The sequence below is a fragment of the Elgaria multicarinata genome, chromosome 3 (assembly GCF_023053635.1).
Source record: "Elgaria multicarinata webbii isolate HBS135686 ecotype San Diego chromosome 3, rElgMul1.1.pri, whole genome shotgun sequence".
NCBI lineage: Eukaryota > Metazoa > Chordata > Lepidosauria > Squamata > Anguidae > Elgaria > Elgaria multicarinata.
The window spans coordinates 60,506,234-60,523,792 of record NC_086173.1 but is presented as its reverse complement, the minus strand read 5'-3'; the positions used below and the strand labels follow the sequence as shown (position 1 = coordinate 60,523,792).

Here is a 17,559-nt window from a genome sequence, read left to right as displayed (position 1 = left end):
GATTGCTGCTTGGGTTTTACTAGACTGTAATTGTCAATATAGGGGTTCAATTTTATTTGTGGACTACTTTCTAAACTGAAAAGGGTTATATAAATACAGAAGATGCTCCCAAACAGAGGGCTCCTAGCACTATGAATTAGAAGGCACTTTGCAGCAATTTCATATTTTTCTTGTCAACATATTTTCAGTATTATAAGAAAAGTTGGAAGTGGTGGGAAAACACAGGAGGGTTACAAGTGGAAGATGATGAGCATCATCACACAGGGGAAAATCATGTTTGCTTACGTCACTTCTCTGCCTGCACATTTATCCCACATAACTTCTTCTTTTGAAAGAGGAAGTAAACAACTTGCACATGGCCCATTCAGTGGGGTGTTTTGATCCCGCTGCTTCTCGTGCACACAGCAGGAAATAGCAGCAACTTTTGTCCTTAAAAATAAGTCGGACTTACTAGGATTTTTTTTGGTGGTGCGAAGAAGTCTAGAAGGGGCGGGAGGCGCACAGGAGGCAGACAAGGTCATGAGAGGAACCCGCAAAAATCCATGAGTGCCCAGTAACAATAAAACACTCATCTGATGGAGCTTGATATCTGAACCCCCATCCCAAAAACCTTCCATGAATGAGCAGCAACTGTGTTGATTAAAAATAGTCATCAAAAGAAAAAAGGGTTGAAAGAAGAATACCCCTTGTGGGCTGCACGCTCCTTAAGGATTTTGTGATGCAGTATTGCTGTGTTGGAGAAATCCAAGCAGCACGTGCATTTGTGGAATAAAGAGCCAGGTGAAAAGTCAACATGGCACGGAGAGGGGGTTGTGACAACAACAACACTAATATTACTACTGCCAGGGTGCTGGTAACACATATATAGAAATCTCATAATAGTTAATACTATGTTTCTCTCTGTACAAGAAGTTAGGAGGAAACTGTGGTCGGGCTGTGCATGGGAAAAGAGGCTGGTGGTGGTGGGTCAAAAAGCATCAATCAAACAGTAAAGATTTTAATTCAGTGGGGGCTGGTGGCTCTAATTTTGGTGAGGCTGTGAATCCATTCTAGAATTCAATCAGAACTGTGAAAGACCTATACAAGGTGCTGAACCTATTTTTGAGATCAGGTTCAGCACCTTGGATTGTTCCTTTAGAGTTTTGTCTGGTTCTAAGTGAAACACAGAAGGATTTCACAGCCCCGCCACAATCAGAGCCACCAGCCTCCACTGGATTTTGTGCATCAAGTTCCACTTTGACTCTCCACTTCTGCTTTTCATTTCCAGTGTGCTCACTTAGTGTGTCTGTTGAGAGCTAAGTTCTCTTTCTTAATTGGTTGTAAAGACACAAGCCCCATTCATAACTCAATGCAGATCTGTTGCTGGACTTGGTGGAGCATGGAAGCCTGAAGTAGTGTGTTTGATAGCTGTTGTAATTTGAAGGATTTGGGAGTGGAACTGCAACATACAAATAACCTGAAACCCTGGAGAATCACTGGGCAGGCACAGTGGCTTATTTTCCCTCCCCCCACATGCTAGTTGCAAGCCACCAAATTAGCATAATTACCCTTACCAGGCATGGGTTGTCTTGATGCTCCCAATGGTGGCTGGCTTGGGTGGTTTACAAACCACCCTGAAACTCTAGAACAAGCCATGATTTGGATGTCAAGTAGGGGTGTGCAGAGAGGTTCACCACTCCAATTTTCAGAGGGGGTCAGTCTCTCTGCACTGCCGGATTACTCGTCGGAAAACCACTCCATTTTCATAGAACCGTGCTATTATTGGAAATGGAAATTTTAAAAAATGCATACATCATCATTTTTAAAGATAAAGAGATGAAACTTGGCACCATGGTAGCTCTTAAGTAGGCCTTTAGCCATGTCAAGTTGGAAACAGATCCCTTTGTCCCTTGATTTTTAGGATTTTTTTTTTTAAAAAAAACCCCCTTAAATCATTCAGGAGGAGAGACCACCACTGCCCCTTGCACCCTGTTCCTCCCCCCTCCTGCTTTTTCCCCTCCTTCTGCTCCCTATCCCAACATTGCCAAAGCCAAGAGCATCACACATTGCACGCCTCATGGTGGAATAATAAACCTTTATTAATCGACGAAAAATGTGTGCTGCTTGCACAGAAGTTCTGAAAAAATGTGTGCTGCAACACACACTCAAACTAGACAGACTGTAGAAAACACAACCCAGAACTCACAATGGAATATATATATATATATATATATATATATATATATATATATGGGGTGTGCACGGACCCCCGATCCTCTTCGCAGCCGATCCGCAAATTGCGGATCAGGCCCACTCTGCCCCGCCTCGATCTGCCTGGGGGCCACTCCGCTCCGCTGCGGAGCTCCAGCTCTGAATCGGAGCTCCACAGTGGCGGGGAGTGGCGTCAGGTAAGGCCCCCCTCCCTCCTCCCGCTCACCTGTGTCTGTCGCGGCCCATCCCAGCTTCACTAGAGCCCACAGCTCAACCAGGAACTGTAGGCCCCGATTGCGGCCTACACTTCCTGGTTGAGCTGCGGGCTCTAGTGAAGCTGGGATGGGCTGCGACGGACTCAGGTAAGACCCCCCTCCCCCTTGGTCCCTTACCTGGCTCTGCCGCCGTCGCCGCACGGCCTAGTCTTCCTGTTTGAGTCCTTGGGCTCAGTTGAAGCAGCCGTGGGACCACAGACAGACGCAGGTAAGGGAGAGGAGGGAGGGGGGGTTTACCTGGCCCTGCCACCATCGCGGCAGGGCCAAGTAAACACCACTTACCTTTTTGGCGGAGCTCCAGATCGAGGCGAAGGATCCTCCTTCACCTCGATCCACTCCGCGGGTCCCTCAATCCTCTTCGCCTCCACCTTAAGGGTAGGCGAAGCCCCCCGCTCCGCTCCTGCTTCTCCGGTTCGAGGAGAAGCGGAGCACATCCCATATATATATATATATATATATTCAGTGAAGTACACACACACAGTATAACTAACTAATAACAGGCACCAGGGGATGAATTGCAAGATAAAGTATTGAAATGGAAAGATAAAGATTTTTTCTAGTTTTGAGGTGGGAAGTAGACTGGGTAACAGTAAAACACACACATAGGGGTGGGATGCTTTAAAGCAACTTCAATTCAAATACATGGACTGAGACAGACAGAAAAGTTGGAAAGATAAAAGATTGTTTCTTAATTTCTTTTAAAATTTCACAGTGGGGGGTAATAGGGTAGAACAAGATCACACACACACACACTGTGGCACATTATTATTATTATTATTATTATTATTATTATTATTATTATTATTATAATATTTCTATACCACCCCATAGCTGAAGCTCTCTGGGCAGTTTACATAGGATTAAAAAGGATCGATGAAGCTCATCACCTATTACTAAATGCCTGGCAAAAAAAAAAAAAAAGAAGTTTTAACCTGGTGCTGAAAAGCTACAATATAAAATCAGGGAAACTTTGCATTGAAGAGGTATAAACAGAACTTCCAGTAACAGCTAAAAAGGCTCAGATATTTTTAGAGTAGAGTCTACTGGCCAGGTGTTGACTACACTCATTTCCACTCAAGATTCGTCAATAGTGAACTACCATACAGTTGGAAGAAAGCACCACTGGTCCAAATACCCCAAAAGTAAAATGTGGGGTTTATCTAAGGTTGTCCTGGAATACAGGATATAGGTGCAAATATATCCTTAATAACAGCCTCTGAAGAGTATTTAAAGGCTTGCACGCCTTGGTGGAGGTAGAAACTGGTTCATGAAAGAATAAAAGCAGGATTAGTCAAACAGATAAAATTTTAAAAGATTGCAGAAAGGGGAAAAACCAAAGTGAGAGAAAAAACAACCCAGTTCTGGTTTTTAGCGATTCATCTCTGATATGGAATTTCCAGGTTACATCTTATTCTGAAAGGCTGCAAAGCTAACTAATATGAATAAAGCCGGCAACTGAACTGGCCCTGCAGGGAGTAAGGCAAATACAACGGAGGATGAAGTGCTGCTAATCCATAGAAGATGGGTTGGAAGGCTCTGTGGTCTTCCAGCAACTCCCACTGTCCCTAAGGATTGGCCATGCTGGCTGGGTGGATGGCACCAGGTTCCCCACCCCTGCCATAGAGCCCTTGGTATGCCATATTCCCTGCACCCACATGTGGACACATCTAGGCTAGATCTACACTCGTGCTTTTTATCAAGATTGAAATGCACTGTTAACTACTGGGGCACCTTAGGGATTCCCTATGCCATGTTTCTAGGGTTACTGTTTTTAACTTTTGTAAACTGCCCAGAGAGCTTCAGCTATGGGCGGTATATAAATGTAACAAATAAATAAAATAAATAGAAATAAATTATCTCCTGCTTTTTATTCCATGTTATCCAAAATATCACAACAGATGTAATTGTGTGTGCCATGAGGTATAAATACGTAAGAGGGATATAGCGTCACCATGATGGGATCGTATTACTATAACACAGGGTGTAGATCTGGTCCAAATCAGCACCACAAAGGCCTGTTCTCAAGCCCAAGGGTAACCACCAAACTCACCAGACCAGGCACATTTATGTCTTTATTTCAAGATAAGCATCAGGGCACCAAGGTTTGGAGGAATGTGTATGTGTATTGGGATGGGTGGGGGAGATGCTATAACCAACACCAGGAGTCTGTTTGGGGGTAAACTTAGTCCCTGTTCCTCTGAAAAGCAAGGGCCTTTAAAGTATCTGCAATGGAACAGCATGAGGTTAACAATGAAGACATGCAGCCCTACTGCAGGGTTGCTCAAACTGATAGGGATTTGATGCCATGCAAACCATTTTGTGTAAACCCACGAAACTGCCACAGCCCTCGCTCGCTCTCAAGCTCATCCTGGGAAGATTGAAAGGGAGGCCGACAGTTGCAGGTCTCTGACAATCCCGGCTGCAGACCCTGCCATCAATCAGGCTGAAGACAGAGCAGGTGAACGATGGGGAAGAGGACGGATGGAAGAAGCCGCATCAAGCAAGCAAACAAGCAAGAAGGAAGGAAGCAGCTGGGCAGGTATTAGTCACCTGAACTTTAATTTCTGCATGCGATAATATCATCATCGGCAGATATGCACCAGCAAACTGTGTACTTGTTTATGGTGGCTCGCTATGACTTTCTGATCCCTTAGTGAGGCCTAATCTACACCAAGCAGGATATTCCACTATGAAAGCGGTATATAAAAGGCAGGAGTCACACCAAGCAGGATACAGCTCTATGAAAGCGGTATATGGTGAGTGTCAATGGGCCCCAACAGTTGTCAGTGTACTTCAATACCGCTATAAAGCAGCAGTGTGGCTCCTGCCTTTTATATATTGCTTTCATAGAGGAATATCCTGCCTGGTGTAGATTACACCAGAGATTTTCAGTGTTTCCAAATGGACAGCGCCTACTGCTACCAATCCAAAGACATTCTACAGCTATTCCATTTTACCTGCCTTAACAGGTTATTTTTATTTTTACGTTTTGTAGAAAAATAGAAGCAGCAATGGAAAGCACAGGAGGGTTACAAGTGGAAGATAACATTGTCTGGACCTCCTGTAAAATCCTGTGAATGAGGAAGGGCAATTGCACAATAAAAGCCATCCTTTGTGTCTAAAAAGCCAACCATTCTTTGCCCTGCTGAGTTCTGAGAGCACTGCATGGTCCATTGTTAAACCTTCAGCGCACTGCTCTCAAGACAGCCTCCTTGCTTTGTTTTTGATACTGGCAGAATAAATCGGACAATACTATCTTTGCAAAGCAGCATCAGCAATCACCTATGACCCTTTGGAAAATCTTATAAGTTATTCCCTACACTAGCGAGCATGCTTGGAGAAAGACCTCTGCAGAAGAACTCCTTCTCCCCCATTTTGCAACCCTCCACTTCCTCCAGATTTATTTATATACCCTCTTTTTCATGACCATAATGTCAGAGGATTTCGTGTTTTCATGTAGAGAAACCAGGGGACTTCCCCTCCCTCAGACTCCCAGAGGAAAGAAGTAATTTCTCAGAATGCTGAAAATACTTCTCAAATCTTGCTTCAAACTTCATGTTTTGTGCCAGGCCAAAATCCCCTCCACCTCCCACTTTGCATGGAACATCTTGCTTACATAGACATCTCCCAGAAAAACTTAACACACAGTCGTCCATGTGCAAACACCACTGTTGCCCTCAACAGGGGACCGTGATCTAAACAGGGATGAGCCAATCCATTCTTATTACTAACAACAACCTCAGTAATTGATATCGATAAAAGAAATAAAGAAAACATGAACATCTAAAGTCATGCATTAAAAACCATCAAGAAAGCCTTAACAGAGGCAATGTGGATGTAGCTACATCAATGAAGTGTCTAAAAGCAGGTGAACATATATCGGAAACTGAAGGTTACATCAGTGCTATTCCAGACACATGCTGAAAGATGGTGAGAATATATAACAGATTACTCCTTCTCCCATAATACTAGAACCTGAGGTCCACCCATGAAGTTGATTGGTGGGAGATTCATGAAAAATAAAAGGAAGCACTTCTTCACACAACACATAGTTAAACTATGGAATTAACTACCACAAGATGTAGTGATGGACACCAATTTGGATGGCTTTAAAAGGGGTTTGGATAAATTCCTGGAAGAGAAGGCTATCAATGGCTACTAGTCCTGATGGCTAGGTTCTACCTGCAGTATCCAAGGCAGTAAGTTTATATGCACCAGTTGCTCGAGAACATGGGTGGGAGGGTGCTGTTGCACCGTGTCCTGCTTTGTCAGTCCCTGGTCGACAGCTGGTTGCCACTGTGTGAACAGAGTGCCTGACTAGATGGACCCTCAGTCTGATCCAGCATGGCTCTTCTTATGTTCTTACTCATATGGGCACTTGGTTCTGATTTACATTTGCATTTTCCACAAAAGGAAGACATTACAGTTGACTATCCTGCCTTATCCAATGCAGAATACACAATGAGGTTGCAAAAACCATTCACCACAGTACCAAATAATCAATTCAGTGTCATCCCCTTATTAGAAGTTTAGGCTTGATACAATTCTTGGGAATTATGATGATGCTTTGAACTGGGATAAACCTATAACAGATGAAAGATTATAGTGGGGCTATAAAAACAGAACAAAAACTAAAGCAGCTACTATAATATACTCTGAGGCACCTCTCATATGTAATATTGGGAGTATGCAGAGAGAGGACACTTAGAATTAGATAAATAAATAAACACCAAAAACTGGGTTTCGGAATAAGGTCTAATAACTCAAGACAGTTCATATAGTACTCTAGCCATTATCAAATGTAGTATCTGTTCCAAATATACTAAAGTAATACATGGAACACCAGTTTATTAAATACAATGCAAAAAGTTGTTATTTGTCAAACTTGCCATATAACCAGAACACCTCTGAACAACAATTGATATTTCTTACAGAAGGAGACTTGGGATATTGGATCCCACCTAAATAAGTGATAGTACTACTGAAAGGAAAAACAGGTTAAGAATTTTGCATTTATATAGCTCTTTAGAGTGTTCAAAGTACTTCACTTATAGAGCTCCATCAGACGAGTGTTTTATTACATGCTCGTTACTGGGCACTCACAGATTTTCTCAGGTCCCTCTCACCTCCACGATGTCTGCCTCCTATGTGCCTCCCGCACCTTCTAGCCTTCTTCATGCAACAAAAAACCACCCCAGTTAAGTCCAACTTATTTTTTGAAATGGAATTTGTTGCTATCTTCTGCTGGGGTGCAGGAGAAGCAGTGCAATCAAAATGGCCCGCTGAATGGGCCACATGCAAATTGTTTACTTCCTCTTTCAAAAGAAGAAGTAATGAGGGACAAACGCGTGGGCGGAAGAGCGATGGTAAGGAAACATGACTTCCCCCCGTGTGATAATGCTCATTGTCTCTTGCTATAAATCTTACAATAACCCTGCAAGATAGTAGGTTTCTTTCTATTGTATCACATCACTTCCATTCTTGGGATATAGCAATAGTCTGATCTCGGGTTCAGGCCTTTTAAACATCCATACGCCAAGCCATCCCCACCAAAAGAGTTACACCTGCATTGATGTTAATGCTTCGCTATTTAGAGCCTGCTTGTATAACCTGCACCCAGACCTCTGGATTCTTGAACTCTGCATGAACTTCTACATAGAAAGCCTAAAGTTTGAACTATGGCTCAAATATTAACTTCAATTCTGACTCAAACCAATGTGCAGGATGAAAAGTTTCCCAACAAAAGAAAATGAAGGACATAGTCCAGCTACTGAGGATATTGACAATTCTGTCAAAGCACAGGAATGAGCTTGATCCAGCTCACCAATCCCAACCCTGTGTGAGCAACACAAAATAGCATGGGTGGTCAAAAAGAATGCAATATTTATGACATAGCCTGTGGCTCAGTTTGGAGCCCAGGTGTTAGCACAGGAATGGGCCCTCCAAATGCTGTCGGACCGCAATTCCAGTCATCCCTCACTACTGGCTATCTTGGCTAGGGCTCATGGGAATCGAAGTCCAGCAACATGCAGGAGACCACACTTTCCCCACCCCTGACTTATCAGATCGCAGTAGGAACATAGCTATGGGGTTTATCTGACGAACGGTCTAGATGGATGAAGTTGCCTTTCTAAGAGAAATTGCAGTTACTGCTCCCTCTTCATGCTCACAGGCATCCACAGAGGCATGGGAGAGAGAAACACTTTGGCGCAAGAATTGCTTTTAGCACTGTCGGCTTGATCACAGATTAAAAATTATCACTTTGACCAGCCCTGGCACACACTCCACCACAATGTTGGTATCTACCCTCGGAGAAGATTTTAATCTCAACAAGGACATGATCAGTACTTACCAAACATTTTTAATATCCGGTTACCCTTTCCAGCCCCAGGACGTATTGTGTTTATGTGAAAAGCCCCTTGAATTCCCCACCCCCAAACTGAACGTACAGAATCCGTTCCTGCCTCCCACAACCTTCCCTGTTAGCCTTCAGTGAACTATGGCAGGGGTGGACAGACAGTAGATACTTCAACTCAAAGCATTCCTGACCATGGGTCATGCTGGCAAGGGCTTCTGGGAGTTGAAATCCAAAACAGCTGGAGATCTCCATTCTGAATGGTCACTAGCTGTTTTCCAGGTGAGTCGCCCACAATGGTCCTGAAAGCCACAAATTGTGAATCATTGACCTAGAAGAACCTACAGAACATAAGGGCCAAACTACTGGAAGTCCCAACGGAATTTTCTTCTAGTAAAAGCAGCCACAGAGGACCCCAATTGGGATCAGGACTGCAACACAGGAAAGTGAGGGGGTTCAACTCTTTCCCCTTGTAATGAGTCCTTGACATAAATTCTCCCCTCCTCAAGTTGCTATTATCTATGGAGAGGAACACTTTGGAGCATAAGAATCATTTGTTTTTGTTTAATCCTCCTTAGCAGTAGACACCTTGCAAATCTCTTTTCCCCACTACAGGCTCTTTGAGAAGTGGCCGGAAATGAGCACGTGCCCTGGCTTAGTGACACAAAAACACAGAAGATGTTTCCAAAAAGAAAAGAACAGCTCACATGAGTGGTGTCATGTCATGATTTATATTGTGCCGTGCATTAAGTGAAATTGCAGGCGCTGCCCTATCTAAAGACAGGAGCTGCTACTCTGCTTCATGGATGGATGGGCAAACAAACATCAGGAGCACAACGCAAATTTACTGCTCAGAAAACAGAGGTCTCTATATTAAGAGCACTTTAAAGAACAGCCACAAAGTTTCATGAATGCAGATGGCTAAACAATGGAGGAAAATAAAAGGAAATGCCACCTGGAAGGATGAGAGCTTGTTTACACAAAAAGTTCCAAATCCAGGAGACCCATCGATATAATGCTGGCAAACTTGGAAGAACTATCCGAGTGGAACGTATTGTAACTGCAAGTTGATATAAAGCAAAAAGAATAAGTGTCTGCCTTGGGTGGAAGGCATTTTTTAAAAGTGCGATGATAACCCAAGCTTGAGAAGTAATAACAGAGAGATTTTAAACCACGGCCAGGCACAGCATCAGATTGTACCAGGTGATATGTGCAGGCTTTGTTGAATTTTTAGCTTTTTCTTTTCTTTTTCTCAACAGCTGGCCTCTACCTCATATCACAAAACACTTTTCAAATTCTCTGCACTTTTAAAAATTATTTCCCATGCAGCTGTGGGAAGGGGGTGCTGTTTAAGGGGAAAAAATATCCAAAGTGCTCTTGGGTTTACAGGACTAGTTTGATGATACTTCGGCATGCGGCCCCATTTTTTACACTGCCATCTGGTCCAATGTCCTGATTTTTAGATTTTTATTTACTGACAATGAGCAAAAGTTCCAGGGCAATTCAAAAAGATAAAACACAGACATAAAATGAGAAACAGAAGTGGTAGTGCAAGATTTTCAAATTTTCTTTCTTTTGGGGTCCTTAGTCCCTTTCATAAGCCCTAGTTGCCACAATTTGCAGCTGCTATGCATGGCAGTTGTGCACATGCATGCACGCTCCTTCACAAGTGTGTGTTAATGAGCAGTGAAGCTGCCGCAAGGAGAGTGAAGACGAGGATGGATTCATTTTTGAAGTTCAGGAAACTTTGTGAATCTCCAGTCTTTATCCATGGCATTGGCATAGGTACACGTAAAACTAGTGCACAGATACATGTTTCAAACCACATACATCACAGGTAGCTATACCAGTGCACCACATTGGCCTAGGCTCTCTGCAGTGGCAAATAGATTTGTTATCATTGTGTTGCTGCGTTACACAAGTGATAACAAACGTATTTGCCAGTGTAACATGCAAAGCAGCCTCTTAGATCAGTGGTGGGGAATTTCATGACACCCAAAAGCAGCTACCTCAGGCAGCTGCCTCACTCTGCCTAGTGGTAGAGCCCGCCCTGTGTTGATAACTCCTCCAGGCAACCTTGGTTTATCCAAATGTTTAAAAACAAAGTTCTTCAAAAATAACAGACTGCCCTGTGATCTTTTCGCTGAGATGGTTTGATGTCTGAGCAGTCCAGGTGTACTGCCCCACTCACAGCAGCTTTGTGATCTGTCCCTCATTCTCAAAGCATGAAGGGGGAATGCATCATTGCCTTCCTTTCTCCTCTGATGTAGGACTCCAGTTGCAACAGCAGGAGGAAGGAGGAGCACAGCAGTGGGCTTTTCCTCCCGGATTCCCCATCCCTGTCCAAACTGCCCAGACAAGAACCTTACATTTGCTTTAAATAAGTATGAGCAGACTTATGTGGCTTTGGGCAGAATTGTGATTTTTGACCTGCTTTTCTTTTCTTTTAATGTGCACTTAGCAAAGCCACAAGGAAATAAATGCACTAGCACTGCCCACAGCAAATATCAGGAGATGTCAACAACACTTCTGCTTTTATCATATTGACTGGAGGCCTTGAAAAGGGAAATGAGAACAATCCTGAGATAAACACAAAGAAATATTGCAGTTGCCCATCTAAAAGTGCAGTGGGAAGGACAAGAAAAGCCAAGGCAACCTACATCTGTGGGGCATAATAGTGTTCTAGAGCAGCCTCCCTCAACCTGGTGCACACCAGACATTTTGAATGCCCAGCATTTCTGACCATTGGCCTTGCTTACTGGGGCTGATGGGAGTTGAAGTCCAAAAGATCTGTAGGGCACCAGGTTGGAGAAGGCTGTTCTAGAGTTTCTGAGTCCATTGGGTTTCATTTCTAAATATATAGGATCTGTGGATGGATAAAAGGCATTCTCCATGCCCCTGAATCAGGCAGCTTAACCCTACACAAATTTATTCATAAGTCCCATTGTGTTGGACTTGTGCTCAGGTAAATGTGCATAGGACTGAAGCCTTAGTTAGGCTGCAAGATTCTTCAGAAGAAATGCAGAAAACCCAGCAGTAATGGACAAGATAAACAGGAGGCAAAGAAGGAGAAATAAACCCCCCCCAAACACAGAGGTTCATCAGATGAGTGTTTTATTGCATCCCCGCTTACGTATGTGTGTGCATCCTTTAGATGACGGCTGCCTCCCACGCGCCTTCCACTCATTTTTCTCTCACAAAATAATCCAACTTTTTTTTAATGGAATTGCTGAGATCTCCTGCTGTGTGCAGGAAAAGTGTTATGATTAAAATTGCCCCTGAATGGGCCACATAGTCTTTGTTTACTTCCTCTTTCCCCTCTGGGCAGAAGAGGAAGTAATGAGGGACAAACAGGGAGCAGGAAAAGCGATGGTAAGGAAACTTGATTTCCCCCTGTGTGATCATGCTCACAATCTGTGCTTTGCATAGTCTGAGAGGGAGAACTGGTCTGTTTTGGTGCTCCCTTCAAAGTTGTGGTTGTCTAATTTTGAGATACAAAGGTTGTGTCCAGATGTCACACTAAAGCAGCATTTATCGTTTTAGAAATTAGCCTAGTCTATCTCAAGGCTCTCATGTTCAGGTGGAAACCTGCCCTCCTCCGGCACAGCCATGAGAAGGCATCCAGAAGCTTTAGTTCCCATTTTTTATTAACCATGGATTGTCATGTTGCCTATAGTGACCCTGTTCATATGACATACTAAGCCACGGTGGTTAAGCGTTTTTAGCCAAACATCATGGCTTAGTGCGTCATGTCAACCATGGCTTAACGTATTATGTGAACTATTCCTAACCATGGTGGCTATATAACTACAGTTGAAACATGCTCACTAACCATTTGCTGCAAAAAGGTTAGCCGCCTAACCGTGGCTTAGCATGATGTCTGAACAGACCCACTGTATTGAATCTTCACTGTGCTTTGTTTGAAATAAGCCAACTTCTATCTGTGGGTTAATGAAATGGGTTTATTTCAAAGAATCCATTAACCACACTTTAGGGTTTGGATGACACACTAAGCTGCAGTTAATTTATAATGGAAACAGAAGTTTTGACTCTCCTCCTTGTGACCACGCTGGAGGAGGAGGAGGCTGGAAGCCCACAAGTAAAACCGGAAAGCTAGACTTGTGTCCATCATAATAAACCATGGTTTATCATGACATCTGAGAAGTGACCATGGCATGGAACAATTTGGGAAGAAAGGTCCCATTTAGCTCCCTGAGCAATGGTTGGGTCAAGGGAGAGAGAACGATGGGATACAAGGCTCTGGAAACAGCCGGGGGGACAGTGGACTTTGGATGAAGTATCAGTACTGTGCTAAGATTCTGGGTTCCTAGTGCTGCCTCTCAAAAGGCATTGTTCCCTCTTTTCCTCCTTAATGTTTTTTTTTTCCTGGTAAGACAAGAAACAGAAGCAACAGTGGGAAAACAAGGGGCGCCTTACAAGTGAAAGGCAATAACATCTGGATCTTTCATTAAATCCCACAATTGCAGGATAAGAACTTTGCCCAGGAGCCCCAGCTCTTACTTAAAGCCATTGCCGGTTCAATCATATCAGCCCTCCAACTCCCATCAGCCCTAGCAGGCCTAGCCAATGGTCAGGAATCCTGGGAGCTGTAGTCCATCTAGAGGGCATCAGGTTGGAGTTTGCTGCTTCATATGGACAACAAATTAAACTGTGCACTTCATTTCTGAAAAATTATCAATGCTTTCGTAATCCACACTAGACCCTCAGGTGGATAGAGCAGGCTATAAATCTAAACAACACTCATACAGTAAATGCCCCTCACAGGTTTATCCAGCTCAAGCCTAACATGAATGAGGCTTTTGTTCCCATGACTGTTCTAGGAAGGATATTTGTGAGTTTGATTTCCCTGAGAATTAAGCCTTCTTTTGACCTCAAACCCTTTTTTTGTTTAGTGCCAGTGGATTATTATTTTTGTACCCCTGTTCCACATTTGCCTGTTCCTTGCAGCAAAGTGTATAACACCAAGAAAAAGATAGTGTTTGTGGCATTCAGATTGAATGATCTAAAACAGTCTTCCCCTGGTACCTTCCAGATGTCTTGGACAACAATGCCCAGCATCCCCCTCCAGGCTGTTAGAAGAACTGGGAAGCAAAAGCTGCAGAATTAAAGGCTACCAAAAGGAGCAGTTGGCAGCTGAGCTGTTCAGTACCGCACTAACAGTCTAGAAAATTGTTTCATTATGAAAGTTCTGCTGCAGACACACTCCCCTCTGAGTTCTCATTTCTTAATGAAAGCTCCGCTTTTAGCTACTATAGAAACTGACAACAACTCCTGTGTACCAAACTTCCTAGTACAAGAGGCAGTAATTGAAACTAGAAAGAGCAGCACCTGACTGGAAGCATCAGAAATGGCAAAAGTGTTCAGATTTCAGTGGCAAAACTCTTGATTTCATGGATAAAATCTGGATTTTGCACTTGCTTAACTCCAGCTTTCCTCAAACTGGGAAACAAAAATTCAATGCTTGCTTGCATACATTCCATTATTAAGATTTTTTTGCACTGTGGCACCCAAATCTGCAATTAGGGTTTGTTTCACACCTGCATTTCACTTCTAAATATGCATTCAACCCATGCACTCAGAAGTATGTCCTACTGTGTTCAGTGGGATTTGCTCCCAGAAAAGTGAGTACGTTGCTGCCTCAAAGATGCAAATGGACCTTTGATGGATGTCACATTTCCATGCTGGACTAGTCAGTGGCCAAAACAAAATAATCGAGAAGAAGCAAGTCCCTTCCTCGTGCCTCTAGAAAATAAATTTGCCCCATCTTCGAAAGCACCATAGACAGATGTGGGCTTAGCTGTGTTTAGCTTAAAAGACAAAAGCCAGCTTCTGCATCTTGGGAAGGGCCAAATCCTCCAACAGATATGGAGAATTGAAATAAAAGACAGAAGGCAACCAAAAGCAAACTCTTCTCATGGAAAAAGGATCCCTGGAATGTAAGGTCTTCTTACATCATGCACCTATGTGTTGTACCATCAGCATTAGATTATGTTTCAAATTAGACAAAAGGTTGACTTGTGAGAGAAGGAGAGGTAGGTGTTGATTGCCCCTTATCAAGATAGGTATCTGCAGAGAACATCCAGCTTCACAGCAGAAGACAATGAATGTGGAATTTACGCAAAGCACTTGTGACCAGAAAAACAACAACGGCCTGCATGGCATTTCACAACCTCTTAAGCAAGAGCACATGAAGCTGGCAGGCTGGAGAGAGATTGGCTCATGCAATGTAAATCAAGAACATTTCTGTATGTTTACCCCCAGCACAATGACTTCATGCACAAAGCTGATTTCCACTTTAATCTTCATTAATAGCAATGAAGATTAAAGTGACTTTAGGGTGAGGGGACAGGGGAAGGTAGAAGGGGATGAGAAACCTAAGTACACCCCAACACAACAAAGAAGCTCTCCCTAATGTATCCTCTCTTTAGGAAGGTGGTGTGTTAAGCAGTGTGTACTAACCATCCGATTCTTTTTGGCTACCTACTTTGCCCCCTCCCAGTATTTTTTTTCAAAAGTGCCAGTCACCATGGTTGGAAAGGGCGTGCCCCCTCCCCAATAATAAATGTTGACAAAGAGGTTAGGGAATTTAGCACTGTAAGTCCCCCCAGGCATCAGCTTCCTGATGTGTCAGCCTTCCTCAACTTGTGTTTTGGACTACAACTCTCAGAATTCCTGACTATTGGAAATGTTGGCTGGGGCTGATGGGAGTTGTAGTCCAAAATTATCTGGAGGGCAACAAGGTAGTATAAGAATTGCAGGGAATGTCTGCCAGATGTTTTGGACTACAACTCCCATTAGCCCCAGCCATTTTTATTTATTGCATTTGTATACTGCCCCATAGTCAAAGCTCTCTGGGTGGTTCACATAAGTATGACCAAGGACTGAGAATTATGGGAGTTGTAGTATTTGGATGGCACTAGGGTGCCTACCCCTGAATGGAAAAGATAACAAACCAAAAAAGAAAAGAAAAGTGGCTATTTACAATGAGGGATGGAAGCACACACATGCACACACCCAGAAATGTGTTTCTGTTTTAAAAAAAAAGATGCAGTAGGTGATGGAGCACCTTACTTTTTTCTTTGCACAGTCCTGAGCTGCAAAGTCTTGAGCACTGTTGCGTCGTGGCCTGGAAGTGTTTACATTTTAGCATTAGTCCTATCTCTACTCTTTTCTTCTTTTTTTAGACATATGCCCCGAGGTGCAAAGTAATAAGAAAACAAGAGGAGCTATAAGAGGAAGTTGAAAAATGGCAAACAGAGCCTATGGGCTGCCATCAAGGCTGCATGCAGGCTGCCAACTCTGCAGGAAAAGCGCAATATGAGTACAAAATTTAGCTTCCCAAAATCTCTAGCCTTAAAAAAATAAAAAGAGATAGCACCACCCTCAAGTTTCTAGCCCTTAAAGCAGCTATATGTTAGAGTTGGTGGCAAACTGCTGAAATCTCAGAAGCCAAAGGGGCGGGGCTGAAGAAGAGTTCCGCTACTTGGCGGGTGCCTTGAACAACTCCTGGCTCCTCCCTCGCCAAGATGAGCTAACCCGGAATAAAAGTGATGCAAACCAGTAAACCCCGCAAAATGGTGCAAATTAAGAAACGTTCCGCAATTTGCTCAACGCAGTTATTCCGGATACAGAAGTCTGTATCCCCATAATAGGCACATTAACTCGAGACACGTTTCACGACATCTTTTTTTTTAAAAAAAACAACCCATCTTTAAACACCACGGAAGTTAACAAAAAGCACGTTCTTCGGGACGGTTCAAGTGGCTGAGCCCCCCCCTCCGCCCACCCCCAGAAATCTAACATGTGGGACCAAGCTCACCCCATCGCCAGCAATGCACTTTTGTGCCCTCCAATACATTTTTCCGGTGTTGCTCCCGATCTCTGTCTTGCGTGGTTCGGGTAGGTCCCTCCTGTGACTAACCTTCTCCAACCGGGCGCCCTCCAAATGGGTTCGACTGCAATGCCCAGCATCCCCAGCCGGGGGCCCCGGTGGGGGAAGGCGGCCATCGACGGGATGTTGTTAAAAATCAAAGACGCCCGCGCAAGCGCCTCCGGGCGGCGGCGCCTCCGCTCTCCCGTCTCCGAACGCCTTCGCCGGCACCCGCCTGCCTCCAAACCAGCCTCGCATCCTCGCTGTGTGCCTCGCCCAGGGGCAGCCGTCGCCCCCCGCCCCCGCCAGCCCTCCGGGGGCGTCCCTGCCGCTCTCCCGAGCGATCGCGCTCCCCGCGACCCACCTGCTCGCCGGCACCGCCTCCTCCGCCTCCCTGAGCCCCGCACTCGCGGCCCATCCTCGGCCGCAGCGCAGCAGGAGCAGCCCGCGGTTCAAGTCCTTCTCCGGGCTCCGCGTCCTGCCGAGCCGCCGCCGCTGCTGCTGCTGCTGCTGCTGCCGCCAACACGTTCCATGGCCCGCGCGCGGAGAAGCTCCCCAGCTGGCCCACCACGGACTTGAAGCGGCCCGCCGCAAGCCCCGCCTCCCTCCCCCTGCCGCGGCGGAGGCGGAGGCGCGCGCGGCGAGAGAGGAACCGAGGCGAGACCCGGCGTCCGCTGCCCTCTCCCGCTCGCCACGTCCGACCGTGCCATCAGTTCCTTCGCGTTTTCCTCGTCTGATTTCCATCATAACCTCAAATGGGTTGTACTACCACTCCCACCATCCCCGGCCAGCGGGGTCATTGGCGGGGGAGGCTACTTGCTGTAATCCATCCCACCCGAGGGCGCCGG

General features: G+C 44.8%; 1 protein-coding gene across 1 annotated transcript in view; it reads right to left on the bottom strand.

The window, feature by feature from the left end:
• The window catches only part of PIK3R5 (phosphoinositide-3-kinase regulatory subunit 5), a 65,058-nt gene extending 47,866 nt beyond the window's left edge, over window positions 1–17,192 (bottom strand). The window contains exon 1 of the mRNA XM_063120431.1: window positions 17,076–17,192. The gene's annotated coding sequence lies outside the window, so the exon portion shown is untranslated. The remainder of the gene's footprint in view (window positions 1–17,075) is intronic.
• Between the last annotated feature and the right edge of the window lie 367 nt (window positions 17,193–17,559).